Source organism: Amblyraja radiata, chromosome 22 (assembly GCF_010909765.2).
Source record: "Amblyraja radiata isolate CabotCenter1 chromosome 22, sAmbRad1.1.pri, whole genome shotgun sequence".
Lineage (NCBI taxonomy): Eukaryota > Metazoa > Chordata > Chondrichthyes > Rajiformes > Rajidae > Amblyraja > Amblyraja radiata.
In genome coordinates, this window is record NC_045977.1 from 18,485,488 (window position 1) to 18,507,540 (window position 22,053).

Genomic DNA, 22,053 nt, shown 5'->3' on the forward strand with positions numbered 1-22,053 from the left:
AAGAATACAAACATGACAATAATAAACAACTTTAACATAAAAAACATCCCCCCACAATGGTTTCCATTATGAGGGAAGGCACTAAGTCCAGTCCCATCCCCATGTCCACCCATAGTCAGGCCTATTGAGGCCTCCGCAGTCGCCGCTACGGAGGCCCGATGTTCCAGGCCGTTCTCGCCGGGTGATGGTGCTCCGGCGTCGGGAGAATCCTCTCAGCGGCATGGGAACCCTGGAACGGCCGCCTCCTTACTCGAGACCACGGCTTCCGAAGCCAACAAGGCCGCGCCGGATGGAGCTCCACTACTGGCGATCTCGTCGCGAGATCCCAGACTCCCGGTGAAAGGTTCAGCGCCGCCGCCCGCGGCTGGCCACTCCGCAGACCTGCAGCTCCGCGATGTTTTACTCGGCGGTCTTCAGCTCACCGGAGCTCCAGCGCGGCGACCCGGGCAAGGCATCGTCCGCTCTGCTCCGCGATAGCGCTCCAGCGCTGTGCCGCCGCCGAAGCTCCGGGCCTTCCCCTCAGGAAACGCTGCTCCAGGCCCGCTGGTAGGCCGCGAGGACGGGTCGACGGTGCAGACCGGAGAAAAGCTGCATCTCCGACTAGGTAGGGACCCTGAAAGATAGTTTCCCCCTCCCCCCCCCACATAAAAAAGGCTAGAACTCCTAAAAACAAAACACTCAACTAACTAAAAATAAGAAAAAAGATGAAAAACAGACAGCTGCAGGCTGGGCAGCTATACCACACAGGTCGGCGCCCCCTAGAACTGCAGATGCGGGTTTAAATCGAAGGTAGACAAAATGCTGGAGTAACTCAACGAGGCAGCATCTCTGGAGAGAAGGAACGGGCAATGTTTTGGGTCGCGACCCTTCTGCAGAGAGGGTCTCGACCCGAAACATCGCCCATTCCTTCTCTCTAGAGATGCTGCCTCAACCGCTGAGTTACTCCAGCATTTTGTGTCTACCGTCACCTATCCATGTTCTCCAGAGATGTTGCCTGACCCACTGAGTTACTCAAACATTGCTTCTCTTATCATTGAAGCTGCTAAAACTCCTGAGCACTTTTATCAGTTTCTGTCTTTATTTCAGATTTCCATTTTGCTTTTTATTTGCACCTTACAGAATTATAGTTGAGTGAAGATCAAGAACCACCATTTATGGAAGATACGGGCTGGAAGACGAGTAGGAGCAGCTCGAAGGAAAAGGAAAGAATCTGGAACGATAGGGGACCGTGAACTAGAATGGGGAGGTAGGGAGGGGTTATCATGCATGCCAGGGAAGAGAGAAGTAGAGGGAGATAAGGTTACTGCAACAGCATGTAACCTCAATGTTGGCGACAAATAAATCCTTGAACTGTCTACATTTGGTGTTAGAGAGAAGTTTGAAAGGGCAGTGGAGCGTGAAATTTGTCATGAGGAATTGGAGCCATGTTGTCCATCCTCTCTGGGATGATTGTGGAACAATGCACGGTTCTTCCCGGAGTATGGGACACAGAGCTTAATATTATTGAATTGACGGGCTAAGGTTAGACGGGTCAGACATGCACCAGGTGCTCTGCAGCTTATGGTTCTTGGCCTGAAGGAGATGGAAGAGGAAATGTGCCGAGGAAACAGCAGGACAAGAGCACAAACAAACTTGTAAGAGGCAAAACAGAGGTGAGGGAGCAACTGAGCAGCCCAAACCAAAGGTCTGCTCTAAGATCTTTGGCCCAAACCTAATGGTTGGGTTGCAGGTGAAAAATCAGAGCATTTGTGAAATAAACAGGAAGTTAGTGCTAATTGGTATGTGAATGATAAAAACTCACAGATTTTGTTGTGTAAGTTTAATAACAAATGAAGGAAATAAACACAGAATGACATTCTGCAAAATCTTTAAATTACTAGATATGATTTGCTATAAACTAACCGGGAATAGAATTAATAGCCTTGAGTAAAATCATGCCTTTGTCGCAATAGACAATGGGTGCAGGAGCAGGCCATTTGGCCCTTCGAGCCAGCACATTGAATCAGCCATTCAATGTGATCATGGCTGATCATCCATAATCAGTACCCCGTTCCCGCCTTCTCCCTATATCCCCTGATTCCGCTATTTTTAAGAGCCCTATCTAGCTCTCGCTTGAAAGTATCTAGGGAACCTGCCTCCACCGCCCTCTGAGGCAGAGAATTCCACAGACTCACCACTCTCTGTGAGAAAAAGTGTTTCCTCGTCTCCGTTCTAAATGGCTTACTCCTTATTCTTAAACTGTGGCCCCTGGTTCTGGACTCCCCCAACATCGGGAACATGTTTCCTGCCTCTAGTGTGTCCAAGCCCTTAACAATCTTATATGTTTCAATGAGATTCCCTCTCATCCTTCTAAACTCCAGAGTGTTCAAGCCCAGCTGCTCCATTCTCTCAGCATATGTCAGTCCCGCCATCCCGGGAATTAACCTTGTAAACCTACGCTGCACTCCCTCAATAGTAATGTCCTTCCTCAAATTAGGGGACCAAAACTGCACACAATACTCCAGGTGTGATCTCACTAGTGCTCTGTACAACAGCAGAAGAACCTCTTTGCTCCTATATTCGATTCCTCTTGTTAGAAAGGCCAACATGCCATTCGCTTTCTTCACTGCCTGCTGTACCTGCATGCTTACTTTCATAGACTGATGTACAAGGACCCTCAGATCCCGTTGTACTTCCCCTTTTCCCAACTTGACGCCATTTAGATATTTAGATACTTGACAGTCACACAAGCACATGGTGTATTTGGAGTCCCCACAGTGTACACTGTCTACCCATGCTGTATAACTATCAGCAAATTTAATTTGCATGGCAGTTCCTTTTAATTTAAATAACTACATCAGTGACAGTATTCACTTAGGTTTGTTTTGTATTTGAAATAATGGAGGGCAAACAAGAACATGATAAACATCTGTTTCACCACATATCAATAGCACATAAATGGTTATAAGATTCAGTGAGGACATTGCTGTCACACATTGTTAGCAAGCAGATTAACTTCACTGATACAGCAAATATACAGAAATTATATTAGATGCTTAAAAATAGACCCTACAGAAAACGAGCAACAAGGAACGGCAAATGCTGGTTTACAAGAAAAGCTCACAGTGCCAAAGACACAGGTTCGATTCTGACAATGGATACTCCCTGTGCGGAGTTTGTACATTCTCCCTATGGCCACGTGTGTTTTCTCCAGGTGCACTGGTTACCTCTCACATCCCAAAGATGTGCGAGTTTGTAGGTTAATTGGCTCATGTTGAATTGACCCCAGTGTGCAGGATGCAAAGTGGGATAACATAGAACCAGTGTGAATGGGTATCGATGGTTGACGTGGAATCGAAGGACCCGTTTCCACACTGTGTAACTAAACTATAAACTCAGCAGGTCAAACAGCATCTCTGAACCAAAAGATTGGTGACACTGTGTGTCTGAATAAGGGTCCCAATCCGAAACGTCACCCAGCCATGTTCTCCAACTTCCTTTACAAACAATTCGCTTGTTCAACACCACAAACAATAACAACACATTACGACAACATAATACAAAATTATTCCCTCACGAAACACTGCACAATCCTTGTTCGAGGCGTACCGTGGCCCTATCCCTGAACTCTACCTCCGCTACATCGACGACTGCAATGGTGCTACCTCCTGCACTCATGCAGAACTCACTGGCTTCATCCATTTCACCACTAACTTCCATCCTAACTAGGGCCCCTGCTCTTCTCCTTATACCTACTTCCTCTGGGCTCAATTTTAAGAAGGCATGGCATCTCCTTTCACTTTTATGCAGATGATAGCCAGTTATATATGCCACTCAGGAAAGAAGAAGACTATTCTCTAAAATCACTTCTGTCTTGTCTTGAGGACATTAAGTCCTGGATGGCCTTAAACTTTCTGGGACTTAATGAAGAGAAGACAGAGGTGATTTTGTTTGGCCCCAATGGCTGCCGTGAACCTCCCTTTGTTGACTTGGGTCCACTGGCATTGTCTGTAAAGCCAACCGTCTTGAACCTGGGTTTTAGGATGGACGGTGATTTTAAACTAGACAAACAAATAGGCGCGGTGGTTAAGTCCAGCTTCTTTCACCTAAGGAAGCTGGCAAAGGTGAAGCCCATTCTCGAGCGGGAGCATTTTGAAACAGTAATCCATGCCTTTATTACATCTAGGCTGGATTACTGTAACGCACTCTACTCTGGAGTCGCACGAGCTTCATTGGCTCGTCTCCAGCTTGTTCAAAATGCTGCCGCTCGCCTTTTGACTGGAACTCGAAAGAGGGAGCACATTATGCCAATTTTGGCCTCCCTACACTGGCTCCCAATGCACTTTCGAGTTCATTTCAAAATTCTTTTATTTGTTTTTAAATCGTTGAATGGGCTCGCCCCGCCTTACCTCTCTGAGCTGCTCCACCTATATGCTCCTGCCCGGTGCCTCAGGTCAGCTGATCAGCTGCTCCTTGAGGTACCAAGGTCTAAGCGGAAGCTCAGAGGGGATAGAGCCTTTTCTGTTGCTGCTCCGGCACTCTGGAACACCTTGCCGCTGCACATCAGACAGGCCCCCTCACTGTCCATCTTCAAATCCTCCCTAAAAACATATTTTTATTCCTTGGCTTTCGACACTGGCTGAGGCATTGCTCCTGTTTTTAGTGCTTTTAATGTCTTTTAATTTTTAGTGTGTTTTTTATAGTCCTTCGTTTTACGGTTTTTAATGGTTTTTAATTGTTTGTAATAGCTTTTTGTTCATGATTTCTCATGTACAGCACTTTGTGGCAACTGTAGTTGTTTAAAGTGCTTTATAAATAAAGTTATTATTATTATTATTATTATCCGGCACTCAATTACCTGGACCATTTCCAACATCTCCCTACCGTTTCTGGACCTCACTATCTCCATCGCAGGTAGCAGACTACTGACCGACATCTACTATAAACCCACTGACTCCCATGGCTACCTGAACTACACTTCTTCCCACCCTGCTTCCTGCAAGGACTCTATCCGCCAATCCTAATTCCTCCGTCTACGCCGCATCTGCACTCAGGATGAGGTGTTCCAAACCAGGGCATCGGAGATGTCCTCATTCTTTAGGGAACGGAGGGGGGGTGGTTCCCCTCTTCGACTATAGATGAGGCTCTCACCAGGGTCTCTTCTATACCATGTAACTCTGCTCTCAATCCCCATCCCCCCCACTCGTAACAAGGACAGAGTCCTCCTTGTCCTCACCTTCCACTCGACCAGCCGTCACATACAACAGATAATCCTCCGCCATTTTCGTCACCTCCAACGGGATCCCACCACTGGCAACATCTTCCCATCTCCGCTTTCGTCTTTCCACAGAGACCACTCCCTCCGTAACTCCCTGGTCAATTCGTCCCTTCCCACCCAAACTACCCCCTCCCCTGGTACTTTCCCTTGCAACCGCAGGAAATGCTACACTTGTCGCTTTACCTCCCCCCTTGACGCCATCCAAGGACCTAAACAGTCTTTCCACATGTGGCAGAGGTTCACCTGCACCTCCTCCAACCTCATCTATTGCATCTGCTGCTCTAGGTGTCAGCTGCTCTACATCGGTGAGACCAAGCATAGGCTTGGCGATCGCTTCGCCCAACACCTCCGCTCAGTTCGCAATAACCAACCTGATCTCTCGATGGCTCAGCACTTCAACACCTCCAGAGTTTCAAGTTTTGTCAGAGCATTTCAGTATTCTAGTAACTGAAAATCAGTATTATTTGCTGAGGAAATCAGTATTTTTATGCGGTGCCACTTTGCTGATATTTTTTTTAAAATATGCGGTCATTCCCGTGTAAGAGTACAAGAATGCATAATTTTGCTGCCCATTGACATGTCTTCTACGCATCTTACTTGACAGTGCATTCGTTGCTATCTCTTTGTATACTTCTGTTTGAACGACTGCTTCCTGCTTTTAGCACCAGATGATGATGTTGAAGCCATTTTGGAAGTCGCCCTCTCCCTCCCTCGCTCTCCCTCCCTCCCTCTTCCTTTTTGTCTCCCTCTCTCTCTCTCTCTCTCTCTCTCTTATTCCCTCCCTCCCTCTCCTTCTCCCTCTCCCTCCCCAAACAGTCTGTGACCCATAGCACTGTGTCCATAGCGCTATGTGTAAAGGCAATAGCGCTCCAGCTGGTAGCGCTGTAATTAGAACCCATAGCGCTGTCCCCACGTGCTAAATTGACAACGCTGTTTAAACCTGTAGCGGGACAGGCAGATCAAAGCTTACAAAAATAATCATCCAGATCTTGAAATTTAAAATACTTATAGGTTTAATCTGCTATAATTTTTACAGTATGACCTTTTATATCCTTGCATTTTTTAAGCAGCAAGATGAAACAGGAAGTCGGGTAGATTTTTAAAAAGATCCGGACTTTACAAAGCAAATCCGTACATCTGTATTCTTATCGCATTTCCATACAAAATATGGAATATCCTTACTACTTGGCAGCTCTGCCCCTCTCATTCGGAATCCGATCTTTCTGCCTTGGGCTTCCTCCATGGTCAGAGTGAGTCCCACCGTAAATTGGAGGAGCAGCACCTCATATTTCTTGGGTAGTTTACACCCCAGCGGTATGAACATTGACTTCTTCAATTTCAGGTAGTCCTTGCTTTCTCCCTCTTTCCCTTCCCCTTCCCAGCTCCCCCACAGCCCACTGTCTCCACCACTTCCTTTCTTCTTCCCGACCCCCCCACCCCCACATCAGTCTGAAGAAGGGTCTCGACCCGAAACGTCACCTATTCCTTCGCTCCATAGATGCTGCCTCACCGGCTGAGTTTATCCAGCATTTTTGTCTATCTGCAATAAACAAATATACCTGAATTTATCTGTTAAAAAAAAATTAATTGCACATTTCTTTGACTTCAGTTGAGATATTTATTTCCTTTCTAACACACTGACCGTGCGTCCCTCCGCTCTTGGTGTGCTGGCCACACACACACACAAAGACCCCACAAGTTCCTGTGAGCAGGGATCTTCTTCATCTGCCCCAAATCCTTAAGCTGTTTGTTGTCTAGACCGCTGACCAACACCTAGCTGTGAATTCCTTCTGCCTATTATGGAAACTGTCCAACTCGACCTACTATCAACACACTTAATATCACAGCGCCGAGCACTGAAAGATCCATAACCACTGAATGGAACTGCACACATGCATTGTCCTGTCCACCTTTATTCCTTTTGAAACACCCTGAACTCTCATCAAATCCCTCTAGAATCATATAGCCATTAGGCACAGAAACAGACCCTTCGGCCCACCTCGTCCATGCCGCCCAACATGCCCCATCTAAGCTAGACCTATTTACCCATGGCTCATATTCCTCTAAACCTTTCCTATCCATGTAGCTATCCAAGTGTCTTTTCAATGTTGTTATAGTATTTGCCTCAACTACATCCGCTGGTGGCTTATACCCACCTCCCTTTCAGTATCTGAGTGAAAGTGTCTTTGGGATGTGGGAAGAAACCGGAGAACCTGGAGAAAACCCACAAAGCCACAGGGAGAGCGTGCAACTTCCACACAGACAGCACTCGAGGTTAGGATCGAACCCTGATCCCTGCCCCTGTGAGGCAGCAGCTCTACCAGCGGCACTACTCTTCCAACCTTAAAAAAATTGAAAACTATGATCACGCTTGCCATCTCAGCCTAAACAGTATTATAATAATCTTAAAGAAGGATAGTCTGAAATCTCACAGGATTTCATTGTTAACTTTAGAACTAGATTCTTCAATCAGACAATCAAGTTGCAGAAGCTAAAAATGGAAGGATATACATGTTGATATCTGTTGGCTGTGTCAGGCTGTCTATATTAAGTTTAGTTTATTGTCATTAATAGCGAGGTACAGCGAAAAGCTTTTGTTGCGTGCTATCCAGTCAGCAGAAAGACCAAACATGATTACAATCGAACCATTTACAGTGTATAGATACATGATAAGGGAATAACGTTTAATGCAAGGTAAAGCCAGCAAAGTCCTACCAAGGATAGTCCGAGGGTCACCAAAGAGGTCAGCACTGCTCTCTGGTGGTGGAAGGATGATTCAGTTGCCTGATAACAGCTGGGAAGAAACTGTCCCTGAATCTGGAGGTGTGCGGTTTCACACTAAGATTGTTGCAAACTAATTTCACTGAAAACACCATCAAATGACTAAGACTTCATTACTACATTCTTCGCTGAATTTGAAACAAAATCTCAGGTGCATGAGTCGCATTCTACTGCACCCAAATTAAAAGTTTCAGAAAAAAACCCAACAAGTTATCACATGTGAGCAGAAACAATTACATGTTACACCATACACCTGTGAAACTCCCTCCCCCACACCCCAAGTACATTATTTCAAATACTGTACCAAATTAAACTTTGAGTGGGCACTATCACCAATGTGGTTTAATTTAGTTTAGAGGTGCATGGAAAAAAGGCCATTCGGCTCACTGGGGCCACGCCAACCATCGAACACTCATTCTATGTTATCCAACTTTTGCATCCACTACCTCACACACACTAGTGTCAGTTTTACATAGTCCAATTAACCTGCAAACCCACCTGCCCTTGGGATGTTGGAGGAAATTGGAGCACCCAGAGGAAACCCACGCAGTCACAGAGAGATCACTCAACACAGATTGTACACAAAGTCAGGATTGAACCAGGGGCAAGATTTAATAGGAACCCGAGTAGGCTGTGGGCCGAGGAGCTTTATTCCAGTGTTTCGTGACCCAAGTCACAGAACTACATGAAATTTTCACATATTGCCGTCACTAGCGGCCGTTTCCAGGAAAACAGAGGAATATATCTACCTGGAATATATATTGGCATAATAATATATTATATGCCTGACCCGCTGAGTTACTCCAGAACTTTGTGTCTAATGTCCACAAATGAATCTTCTTTACTCTGCATGCTCTCCAATGCAGTCATATATTTCTTATAGTGCAGTGACCAGAAACATAGAAACATAGAAATTAGGTGCAGGAGTAGGCCATTCGGCCCTTCGAGCCTGCACCGCCATTCAATATGATCATGGCTGATCATCCAACTCAGTATCCCGTACCTGCCTTCTCTCCATACCCCCTGATCCCCTTAGCCACAAGGGCCACATCTAACTCCCTCTTAAATATAGCCAATGAACTGGCCTCGACTACCCTCTGTGGCAGGGAGTTCCAGAGATTCACCACTCTCTGTGTGAAAAAAGTTCTTCTCATCTCGGTTTTAAAGGATTTCCCCCTTATCCTTAAGCTGTGACCCCTTGTCCTGGACTTCCCCAACATCGGGAGCAATCTTCCTGCATCTAGCCTGTCCAACCCCTTAAGAATTTTGTAAGTTTCTATAAGATCCCCTCTCAATCTCCTAAATTCTACAGAGTATAAACCAAGTCTATCCAGTCTTTCTTCATAAGACAGTCCTGACATCCCAGGAATCAGTCTGGTGAACCTTCTCTGCACTCCCTCTATGGCAATAATGTCCTTCCTCAGATTTGGAGACCAAAACTGTACGCAATACTCCAGGTGTGGTCTCACCAAGACCCTGTACAACTGCAGTAGAACCTCCCTGCTCCTATACTCAAATCCTTTTGCTATGAAAGCTAACATACCATTTGCTTTCTTCACTGCCTGCTGCACCTGCATGCCCACTTTCAATGACTGGTGTACCATGACACCCAGGTCTCGCTGCATCTCCCCTTTTCCTAGTCGCCCACCATTTAGATAATAGTCTGCTTTCCTGTTTTTGCCACCAAAATGGATAACCTCACATTTATCCACATTATACTGCATCTGCCAAACATTTGCCCACTCACCCAGCCTATCCAAGTCACCTTGCAGTCTCCTAGCATCCTCCTCACAGCTAACACTGCCCCCCAGCTTAGTGTCATCCGCAAACTTGGAGATATTGCCTTCAATTCCCTCATCCAGATCATTAATATATATTGTAAATAGCTGGGGTCCCAGCACTGAGCCTTGCGGTACCCCACTAGTCACTGCCTGCCATTGTGAAAAGGACCCGTTTACTCCTACTCTTTGCTTCCTGTTTGCCAGCCAGTTCTCTATCCACATCAATACTGAACCCCCAATGCCGTGTGCTTTAAGTTTGTAAACTAATCTCTTATGTGGGACCTTGTCGAAAGCCTTCTGGAAGTCCAGATACACCACATCCACTGGTTCTCCCCTATCCACGCTACTAGTTACATCCTCGAAAAATTCTATAAGATTCGTCAGACATGATTTACCTTTTGTAAATCCATGCTGACTTTGTCCAATGATTTCACCACTTTCCAAATGTGCTGCTATCCCATCTTTAATAACTGACTCTAGCAGTTTCCCCACTACCGATGTTAGACTAACTGGTCTGTAATTCCCCGTTTTCTCTCTCCCTCCCTTCTTAAAAAGTGGGGTTACGTTTGCTACCCGCCAATCCTCAGGAACTACTCCAGAATCTAAAGAGTTTTGAAAGATTATTACTAATGCATCCACTATTTCTGGAGCTACTTCCTTAAGTACTCTGGGATGCAGCCTATCTGGCCCTGGGGATTTATCGGCCTTTAATCCATTTAATTTACCCAACACCACTTCCCGGCTAACCTGGATTTCACTCAATTCCTCCAACTCCTTTGACCCGTGGTCCCCTGCTATTTCCGGCAGATTATTTATGTCTTCCTTAGTGAAGACGGAACCAAAGTAGTTATTCAATTGGTCCGCCATATCCTTGTTCCCCATGATCAACTCACCTGTTTCTGACTGCAAGGGACCTACATTTGTTTTAACTAATCTCTTTCTTTTCACATATCTATAAAAACTTTTGCAGTCAGTTTTTATGTTCCCTGCCAGTTTTCTTTCATAATCTATTTTTCCTTTCCTAATTAAACCCTTTGTCCTCCTCTGCTGGTCTCTGAATTTCTCCCAGTCCTCCGGTATGCTGCTTTTTCTGGCTAATTTGTACGCATCATCCTTCGCTTTGATACTATCCCTGATTTACCTTGTTATCCACGGATGCACTACCTTCCCTGATTTATTCTTTTGCCAAACTGGGATGAACAATTTTTGTAGTTCATCCATGCAGTCTTTAAATGTCTTCCATTGCATATCCACCGTCAACCCTTTTAGAATTAATTGCCAGTCAATCTTGGCCAATTCACGTCTCATACCCTCAAAGAACCATTGTTTCTGAATTAACAATGTCACTCTCCATCCTAATGAAGAACTCAACCATATTATGGTCACTCTTGCCCAAGGGGGCACGTACAACAAGACTGCTAACTAACCCTTCCTCATTACTCAATACCCAGTCTAAAATAGCCTGCTCTCTCGTTGGTTCCTCTACATGTTGATTTAGATAACTATCCCGCATACATTCCAAAAAATCCTCTTCCTCAGCACCCCTGCCAATTTAATTCACCCAATCTATATGTAGATTGAAGTCACCCATTATAACAGTTTTGCCTTTGTCGCACGCATTTCTAATTTCCTGTTTGATACCATCTCCAACTTCACTACTACTGTTAGGTGGCCTGTACACAACACCCACCAGCGTTTTCTGCCCCTTAGTGTTTCGCAGCTCTACCCACACCGATTCCACATCCTGCAAACTAATGTCCTTCCTTGCCATTGCGTTAATCTCCTCTCTAATCAGCAACGCTACCCCACCTCCTTTTCCTTTCTCTCTATCCCTCCTGAATATTGAATATCCCTGGATGTTCAGCTCCCAGCCTTGGTCACCCTGGAGCCATGTCTCCGTGATCCCAACTATATCATAGTCATTAATAGCTATCTGCACATTCAACTCATCCACCTTATTACGAATGCTCCTTGCATTGAGACACAAAGCCTTCAGGCTTGTTTTTACAACACTCTTACCCCTTATACAATTTTGTTGAAAAGTGGCCCTTTTTGATTTTTGCCCTGGATTTTCCGGCCTGCCACTTCTACTTTTCACCTTGCTACCTATTGCTTCTACCCTCATTTTACACCCCTCTGTCTCTACGCTCACACATTTAAGAAACCCTTTCCCTTTAACTCCATCCTCCACTAGCCCATTCGACACCCCACCCCCCTTATTCAGTTTAAAACCACCCGTGTAGCAGTGGCAAACCTGCCTGCCAGAATGCTGGTCCCACACCTGTTAAGATGCAATCCGTCCCTTTTGTACAGTTCCCCCTTACCCCAAAACAGATCCCAGTGATCTAAGAATCTAAATCCCTGCCCCGTGCACCAGTTCCTCAGCCACACGTTCAGGTCCCGTATTTCCCTGTTCCTGCTCTCGCCAGCACGAGGAACTGGAAGCAAACCGGAGATAACAACCCTGGAGGTCCTGCTTTTCAGCATTTTTCCGAGCTCTCTAAAGTCACGCTGCAGAATATTCATCCCCTTCTTTCCGACATCGTTTGTGCCGACATGCACTACCACTTCCGGATGTTCACCTTCGCTCTTGAGGATTTTCTGCACTCTGTCCGTGACATCCTGGATCCTGGCACCAGGAAGGCAGCACACCATCCTCGCATCCCGTCTGTTGCCGCAGAAACCCCTGTCCGTACCTCTCACAATGGAGTCTCCCACTACAATGGCGTTGCCTGCCTTAGGCCTTTTTGGTTTGGGCTCAACAGCCCTATTCACATCACAAGCCAGTCCGTCGCCCAGTGTAAACACCTCTTCTGTCCCGACAGCTTCTAAGTGGGTGAACCTGTTCACAAGAGGTACAACACCTGGGGACGTTGGCATTCCATGCTTCCCTCCCGTTCTCACTGTCTCCCACCTTCTCTCTTCCAGTACCTTAGGTGTAACAATCGTACTGTAGGACTTGTCGCGGAACGACTCCGTTTCTCGGACGAATCTGAGGTCATCCACTTGCTTCTCCAGTTCCCCAACACGGCCCTTCAGGAGCTCTACCTGGATGCACTTCTCGCATTTGTAGCAGCCAGAGGCACCGGCGGTGTCCTTGACCTCCCACATACTGCAAGCATCGCACTGAATCAGCTTGCCTGACATCTCCTTCTTTCGTCTCCTCGCCGAAGACTCTCGAGCCAAAGACTCACACTTTTCTCACAGGGCACTTCACTCACTGCCACTCGCTAAGAGCAGTCTTGCTTAAATTGACTGATAAATTGCCTGATTTACCAATTTACAAACCAAATTCCTCAGTTTTCAACTGTTTTCCCAGCACTGAAACCGTTTTCACTTCTCTCCTCCCACTTGGGCTAGAGCCAATCAGTCGTATCTCTTGCTAAACTCCTGCTGCTGTTGTTGCTCCCAAAACTACAGCAGTTCTGAGTTTTTAAAATAATACATTATATACATTATATTATTATACCTATATTACTATCTGGAATATATATATAGGCAAAATAATATATAATATAATATTATTATACCTAAATATAATATTATTATACCTATATTACTATCTGGAATATATATAGGTACAGGTATAATGATATATAGTTTAAATGGACTGCCCATCGTGTAATATGGGCATTGGCCACTAGATGGCGCTTACTTTCCCAATCTCATTTTCTAATTAGTTTAATTAATTAATGTGCAACTTTCGGCAATGACAAGTTATGACTTCCTTCTCATTTGTATTTCATCTACATCTGTGGAAAATTTCATGTAGTTTGGTGACGGGTCTAGACACATTTTTGATGCTCGGCCCACAGCCTAGAGGGATAAATCATTCAAAGAGAGGGTGATGGGTAAATGAAATGATCTGCTAGAGAAAGGTAGTTGAGGTAGGAAATATAACAGCACTGAAAAGCCACTTGGACAGGTACAGTGTCCTCCATAATGTTTGAAACAAAGACCCATCATTTAATTATTTGCCTCTGTACTCCATAATTTGAGATTTGTCACAGACCAAATCACATGTGGTTAAAGAGCACATTGTCAGATTTTAATAAAGCCCATTTTTATACATTTTGGTTTCAGTATGTAGAAATTACAGCTGTGTTTATACATAGTTCCCCCATTTCAGGGCACCATAATGTTTGAGACACATGGCTTCACAGGCGTTTGTAATTGCACAGGTGGGTTTAATTGCCTCCTTAATGCAGGTATAAGAGTGCTCTCAGCACTTAGTCTTTCCTCCAGTCTCTCCATCACCTTTGGAAACTTTTATTGCTGTTTATCAACGAGGACCAAAGTTGTGCCAATGAAAGTCAAATAAGCTCCTTAACCTCAAGTTCCTTTATCAAATCTGGTTAATTACATAACACTAAATCCAGAATTACCTTCTCCCTGGTAGGCTCCAATACAAGCTGCTCTAAGAATCCATCATGGAGGCACTCCACAAAGTTTCTTTCTTGGGGTCCAGTACCAACCTGATTTTCCCAGTCTACCTACAGGTTGAAATCTCCCATAACAACCGTAGCATTACCTTTACTACGTGCCAATTTTAACTCCTGATTCAACTTGCACCCTATATCCAGACTACTGTTTGGGGGACTACTGTCCATGTTCAACGAGTTCCATGCATCCTCTGCTAGCATGGAAACACTCCCAAAAACCCCATGCCAATTCCTAACACTATACCCAAAGTATACTGGCAATAATCCACAGAACATTATATAAACAATTTTGTTCAAGCAGGATAGCAATAGAAATAATGTGCTTAGTTGACAAAAAGCAAAACAGACACTCGAAAACCCTGATCCACAACTGTTTAAATCTCTACTGTCTCAGTACTGGAATAAATTATTAATTTATCTTAACCAGTTTTCTAATCTGGACCCAATTCCTAAATGAGAATTTTCTGGCTGAAATCAACGCAAAATACAAAGTAAACCAAAAATACTGGATTAATCAAGCCTGCTTCATAGCAATGTTTCAAATGTATCATATTGCCAGTGAAGTGATTTAATCAGGCATTAAATATCTACAGTAAGAAAAATAAATTTTGATCTTTATCTAATTGTGCATGATACACAAGGATCAAAATGATAGAGGTAGAAGAATATTCAGATTCCGAAGCTTTTGAAATAAACCATTCACATTTTAGATTTGGCACAAGATTAGCAGTAACAGAATTGTACTACAAATACCATCTGGAGTTTGAGGAAACTAAAGCCTGAAAATTTCGAGAACTCGTGTTGTGCTAATCAGACTAGATTTGTAAGAGAAAAGCAGCTTGAAATCGTTGGAAGCTTGGTAATCTGTTTCCCTCTGGGTATTAGCGAATGATGCAACATTGCGAAAAAAAAGAGTAGAACTAAGTTAATGAACCGAAGGGTCTGGACCCGAAACATCACCAATTCCTTCTATACAGAGATGCTGCCTGTCCCGCTGAGTTACTCTAGCACTTTGTGTCTACAGCATATACAGCACAGCATATACAGCACAATGGATTCCAAATAGATATCTTCAAAAGGGAGTATTTTTTTTCTTAAGGCCTGCAGTACAGAAGGCTTCAGATTTCATTCCTCTGAACAAATGCTGTTGTTACTTAGAACCCCTCAAAAAAACTATACTCAGGTTCTCTATTGCAATCAATACAAGTCAGCACCTAATCAAAGTCATATTACCTGCTGCACAGCAAATCAGACGACCAAAATGTATGCAAAATACAATGCAGCTTTATGGGAGAAAGACAATAACATTTTTTTTAAATCGAAGTACCATCTTCTTCCTGTCTTCAGCTGGTTTCGCAAGTGGTCTGATCGGCAATGATGCATGTAGAAAGGCATGTGTCTGACAGAAAGATATGCAAATTAAACTAGAAAAAAAACCCCATTCCAAACCAATCAAGTTGTTTGGCAGACTTGAAAGGTTGCACCACTATTGGCCTGACGTCACAGGATCATAAGCTAGAGGCGTGCGAGCACAGTGCAAATTACCAACAGAAGTTGGCCTAACCTACATAAAGACATTGTTGTCAAGGGCAACAAAACAGCCACACACAAAGCGAAAACATAATAAATTCAAATCAGGTTACTTCAACACGAGAACTCAGCCAACTTTAACATTACATACCAGATATTGTCACATCATCTAAATCTCAACAAATCCCACATGAAAACCCAGAATGTTAAGCGATGCCAGAAAACAAATCTCTGAAAGAATTATTCAACCAATCAGCATGTAATAAACAGATCATCATTTCAAGGGAAGATACGATGGGAAAAATAACCACCGAATTATGAATCATAAACAAGAAGTGTAATTCAATATGCAAAAACATCTTCGTTCCTCCCTCTCATCTTTATCTTAAAACTAAACTTTTAAATTGGCACCAGCTTGTCATTCTCAAAATTTATTAGAAGTGTTCACATGGTGTTTCATGTAACAAACAACGCTTGTGGTCATAAATCAATATGCCTGGACCAATGCTTCTTTAACCACAGAAGAGCAATTCAGACCAGTCATCGAACTAGTTACCTGTTTGTTCTGTGGCTTAATTTCCCAACTTGGGTATTTATGAGAGCGTCAAAAAAAAATTCCAGTGCAACTTAAACCAATTTTATTCTCTCATATGGCCTACAAAAGCCTACTCTCCACCGAATAAATGTCTAAGTGAATAAAATGAAATACCCCCTACTGAGCATGGCAAAAATCAGACTAGGATTAAAAGGTAAAATTTTGTTGAAATAGTTACTGTGAAGAAAAATTAAGAAATTTTTACAGCGGTCAGCAAGGTTCAGCTTATGAGATTTTATTTGATAAATAAAATGCGAAACACAAAAATCAGCATTTTGCTGCTGTTGAGATGCAAAGGTTCGCATTTTGCATCTGTAGTCGAACTGCCTAAACCAATAGATATCTTTACCTGAATGTCCTGCACAATAATCATGTAATATGCCATAAAAACATTTCTTACCACACAATTATTTGGCAAAGTATATACTCGATAGCGAGCTGCTTTTTGTGATACAGTCTCTCACATCAGTCCCATTTCCCATGTTCCTTCTCACATCTCATTAATTTCCTTTTAGATCGCTTGCTATATATCTGCACTAAGGATTAATACATGGCAGTCAATTAATCTACCAGCATATTATTGGAAATGTACGAGGAAGCTGGAGCATACCCTTGTGGCCAAGACAAAAAGTGTGGAAGTTCCCCACAGGGAGCACGTCAGGATCAAACCTGGGACCCTGGAACTGAGTTCATTGCACTAACTGCTGAGCTAATGTGCCATAATTAATGCCAAGCTACCAGTGCTGACTGAACTTTCTTGTAGAGGAAATGCAACTACAAGATGGGCGACATATTTGTAAATACAAATGAGGAAATGTGTACTGGCAAAAGATGAGGTGAAATGAATGGTCAAGATTTTAACGTCTATGTTCAGAGAATTATAGATTTTCAATAATATTACCGCCTGCCTTCCATGACACTGCAAATGGTGGATCAAATCAGAGTATCCTATTGTAAAACCGGAGCTTAACTGGCCAAAAGTGAGAAGGGGAGGAAAAAAAGGAAGCACATAGAGTAGACAATAATGAGAGGGAAGGAATATGGGGAGCAGAGTGTCAGGGCAGGGCTCTTCTTTCTTAATAATCCCAGAATGTAAGAAAAATATGATCTTCCAAAATATTTGTCTTTGTATTTTACATTGTAAACTATGCTGCTGTGCAATTGGGGTCATGTCTTACTAGTATAAGATCCTGCGATTCACAACGCACTGTGAATGACAACTTTCTAGTTAAAAGGGTAATTCCCCTGCATTCACTGAACAAGTGCGTCACTTTTACTTTGTTTTTAAAAATGCCACCAAATCAAGATAGGTTCTGTCCCAGCTATTAATCACTTATCAAATCACACACCTATCAAAATAGTCACTTCAAAATTGTTTTGATTGAAATGCAAAAAGTCTTATCCGAGGTGGCTGCCAAATTTGCAAAGAGCTTGTAATAAAATCTAACAAAATAATTTGGCTCATAAGATCAGGAAGGTTTTACAAAACTCAAAATTGTATGGCACATATTCTGTGAAGTCATGAATATCTGAGTGGGCCACAAATCCTTTAAATAAACCATTTAAAAAATCAAATTCACCCAATGTATGGAAAAGATTAATTAAATTATATCTTTGTGAAGCTCATGCAGAAAAGATAATGGCATATAAAACCTTTTTGCATTTGATAAAGCATCAGGCTGTGCTAAAATATCTCACATTATTCAAATTGAAAAGGGCTTTCTGGCTGCAATGTGCTTCTATGTAATCAGATTAACTTGGAAAGCAGCAAAGATAAAACACTCTTCCAATCTTCAGGCTGGAATGATTGTAATCACTCAAGGAAGACTAAATTACCTGTCTATGAAGAATAAAAATGGTACGCATTATGCAAAACAAGGACGGCACAGTGGCGCAGCTGGTTGAGCCGCTGCCTCACAGTGCCAGAGACCCAGGTTCAATCCTGACCTCGGGTGTTGTTCGTGTGAAATTTGCATGTTCTCCCTGGGTTTCTTCTGGCTGCTCCAGTTTCTCCCCCATTTCCCAAAGACGTGCGGACTTATAAATTGGTTTATTAATTAACCTTTGTAAATTGCCGCTAGGGTGTAGGGAGTAGATGTAAAAGTGAGATAATGTAGTACTAGCGTGAACAGGTGACTGATGGTCGGCATGAAAGCGGTGGGCCGAAAAGGCCTCTTTTCATGCTCTATCTTTCAAAAAAAAGTAGACTAGCTTAGATAATTTACCCACTAAAAATTAAAATTAAGACTTTAAAAGTAATAAAAGTAAGCAAAACTTGGCTATTGTTTTTAATTTAGAAGTCTTTTTCCAACAGCGCATTACTTTCCAAATAGGTAGGTTGGAACTATCAGGAGCATGTACTTGTTCGGGCATCTACCAATTTTCAAGCTGCATTTAAATAGACTTCTTAGAATGCAACTGTAAACATCAACATGTCAATTTCATCTGACATTCACAGACCAATAAAAACAATTCCTCATTCAGTTTGCAAGGATGTGAAGACTTTAGAAAAGGTGCAGAGGAGGTTTACCAGAATGATGCTTCGATTAAAGTATATTATATTAGTTATTCTCAAATAGGGAGAGGTTGGACAGACTAAGTTTGTTTTCCCTGCAGTGGTTGCGGGAGACCAGAGAGAAATATAGAAATCAAAAATACTGGAAGGCATAGGTTTAAGGTGAGAGGCGCAAAGCTTAAAGATGATGTGCTGGGCAAGCTGTTTTTTTACGAGGGTGTTGAGTGCCTGGAACACGCTGCCAGGGGTGGTGGTTGAGGCAGATATGATAGTGGCATTTAAAATACTTTTGGAAAGGCACATGGATATGCAGGGAATGGAGGGATATGAATTATGTGTAGGCAGATAAGAGTTAGCCTTGACCGTATTTGGCACAGACATTGTAGGCTGAAGAGCCTATACTTGTACTGTACAGAAATCTCTACAAAAAAAAATTCAATTCTGCTAAGCCAACCGTTAAAGCTTAGTGGTGCAGTAATGGCTGCAAAAATCCTGTAGTCAAATATATTTCAGCATGGGAAAGCAAGGAGGGAAGAGACAATGACTTTGGGACTTTAAACTGTGTTGAGTGTTTGTTATTTATTCTATGTTATGACTGCAGGCTAAACCATATTGTTTGTTTTGTTTTTGTTTTTACCTTGTTTGGGATGTGTTTACCTTGTGTGGGACTAAAGATGGAAATTAGCTACTGGCTACAATCTTGCATATTACATGCAATTGTTTATTAATATGCACTGTCCCTAATAAAATCAATTCAATTCAATTCATAAGCTGGTAACCAGAGTAGAGATGACTGCAGTACCTAACATAACCAGCAATTGAAGCAGATGGGAAAATCAACTAGACCAAACATGGGTAGAATAGTATTTTATTGTTTTGGCTTCAAGTTTGAGCTGGAAAGTACACAAGTGCCAGTGACACGAATGTATGGAAAAATATAGTAATGCAAGCTAGTAGAGCTGTTGCCTCACAGCACTAGAGACAGCTTCAGTCCTGATCTAAGATGCTGACCGAGTTGAGTTTGCAAGTTCTTGTCACCACGTGGGTTTCCTCCTGGTGCTCTAGTTTCTGAGACTTTTGAGAATATAGCTCTTTGGAGAAGGCAAAGTGTCACTGGATTGCTTATAGAACATAGAACAGGCCCTTCGGTTCACAATATCTAGGTTGAACATAATGCCAAGACCAACCCTTAACTGCATGCACATTGTCCACATTCCCCTCCATTCCCTGCATATCCATGTGTCTATCCAAACGTCTTTTAAATGCCACTCTTATATCTGCCTCCACCACACCCCATATAACCATACAACAATTACAGCACGGAAACAGGCCATCTCGACCCTTCTAGTCCGTGCCGAACACATAATCTCCCCTAGTCCCATATACCTGCGCTCAGACCATAACCCTCCATTCCTTTCCCATCCATATAACTATCCAATTTATTTTTAAATGATAAAAACGAACCTGCCTCCACCACCTCCAGACCCCTAATCTACTATATTAAAAAAAGCAGTCTAATAATATCTACAATATTAAAAACACAAAGTCTAATACAGGAGGTTCCTACACAATCTGTGTCGATCTGAGCTTGCATTGGTTAAAGCCACAACAAGATTTGTAGCAGAAAGAAACATAACACAAGTTATTGAGTGGACTTTGGGAAACCATTGGATCATGATTTACACAGGAATTATGAACTCAGCAGTCTAAAAATAATTAAACTATGAAAAGTAATAAATTACTGATAATTAAATTAAATAATTAAGCTGACATGTACAATGTTGTAGTAGCATAATTTGTCATGATAGGGAGATAGTGAAGAATAAATCTAAGTTTCTGAACAATTCAATTATGGTGAAAAAGTAAACAGACTGAGGCTGTAAACGATTCTAGCGAATAAATGAATGATCAGAAAAATGGGAAATAAAAATTAATAGACTGTACATATATGGAAACAAGGAACTGCAGATGCGGGTTGACCCAAAAGGACACAAGGTGCTGGAGTAACTCAGCGAGTCAGACAGCATATCTGGAGAACATGGACAGTCAACTTTGAATCAGGATCCTTGATAATAAAATATGGTGGAAAAAGTGCAAAGAAGATTTAAGTGTCTGAAGAAGGGTCCAGATCCAAAACGTCACCTATCAATGTTCTCCAAAGATCTGCCTGACCTGCTGAGTTACTCCAACACTTTTGTGTCCTGACAGTAAACACATGTTACAATGCAAAATGTCCTAAAGACAAACATCAGTCCACACAAAGGATAGAATGGCAGGGCAGAGTGGAAGCAAAACTAGTTACAGAAGTTGTGCACACTTTAAAAACATATTGCCAAAAACAGAATTATGTTTCATTGTTTAATCAGAAGCACAGAATTTAAACTATTTCACAGTCAAAACCCCCCCGATAATAACTGTGAATGGTACTTGGTAACCAGCCTAGGATTTAACTCTGAAAAAGAACAATGAAAACAAGATAATGGTGAGTGAAGACTTAATTTATCTTCTCCCCAAATGTTCCCTTTGGAGTCAAAGAGGACATATTTACATGCAAATATCACTCGAAAAAGAATTTGCTATTCTTCATCATTTTTGAACATCCAAAGTGCTTTACAAATAATAAATGGGTGCCATGCCAGTATATCCATGTGGAAAACAGAGCAGCCCATGTTCAGCAAGCTTTCATAAACCAGACAATGACAGGCCAACCAGTTTATTTTCCGAATAGCTTAGACGTAGAGATAAATATTGGCAAAACAATATTAAAAAGCAGCTGTCAACAGCATGCATTTCCCCTATTTTTAATATCCGATTTTATGGCTGCAGGATGAAAAATGATATGGGAAATCACTTATTTATTCTAACAATATAAGTTGCTATTCAGCCCATAAGGTCTATGCTGGTGCTCAATAGGCAATCTCAATACTCCATCCTAGTTACCTGCAACCTTGCAACTTAATCTCTCTCACATGTCCGTCTATTCTCCTTTGACTCTATGACAGGCACTTGAACTAAGGGGCAATTTATGGTAGGTAATTAACCCACCGGCATGCCATGCAATCACACAGCATGGAAACAGGCCATTCAGCCTACCATACCATTGAACACCCATTTGCACTACCATGCTCTATTCTCCCTAGATTATATTGCTC

The 22,053-nt window shown here is 42.6% G+C and overlaps 1 protein-coding gene across 2 annotated transcripts in view; it reads right to left on the reverse strand.

Moving 5' to 3' along the window:
- Window positions 1-22,053, reverse strand: part of traf7 (TNF receptor associated factor 7) — a 71,233-nt gene that overhangs the window by 44,458 nt on the left and 4,722 nt on the right. Inside the window, exon 1 of one of the 2 annotated variants that reach the window (XM_033040517.1) lies at window positions 15,495-15,639. The exons of the other annotated variant lie outside the window; for it this stretch is intronic. The gene's annotated coding sequence lies outside the window, so the exon portion shown is untranslated. Of the gene's footprint in view, window positions 1-15,494; window positions 15,640-22,053 lie in introns of those variants that run through there. 2 annotated transcript variants of the gene reach the window in all.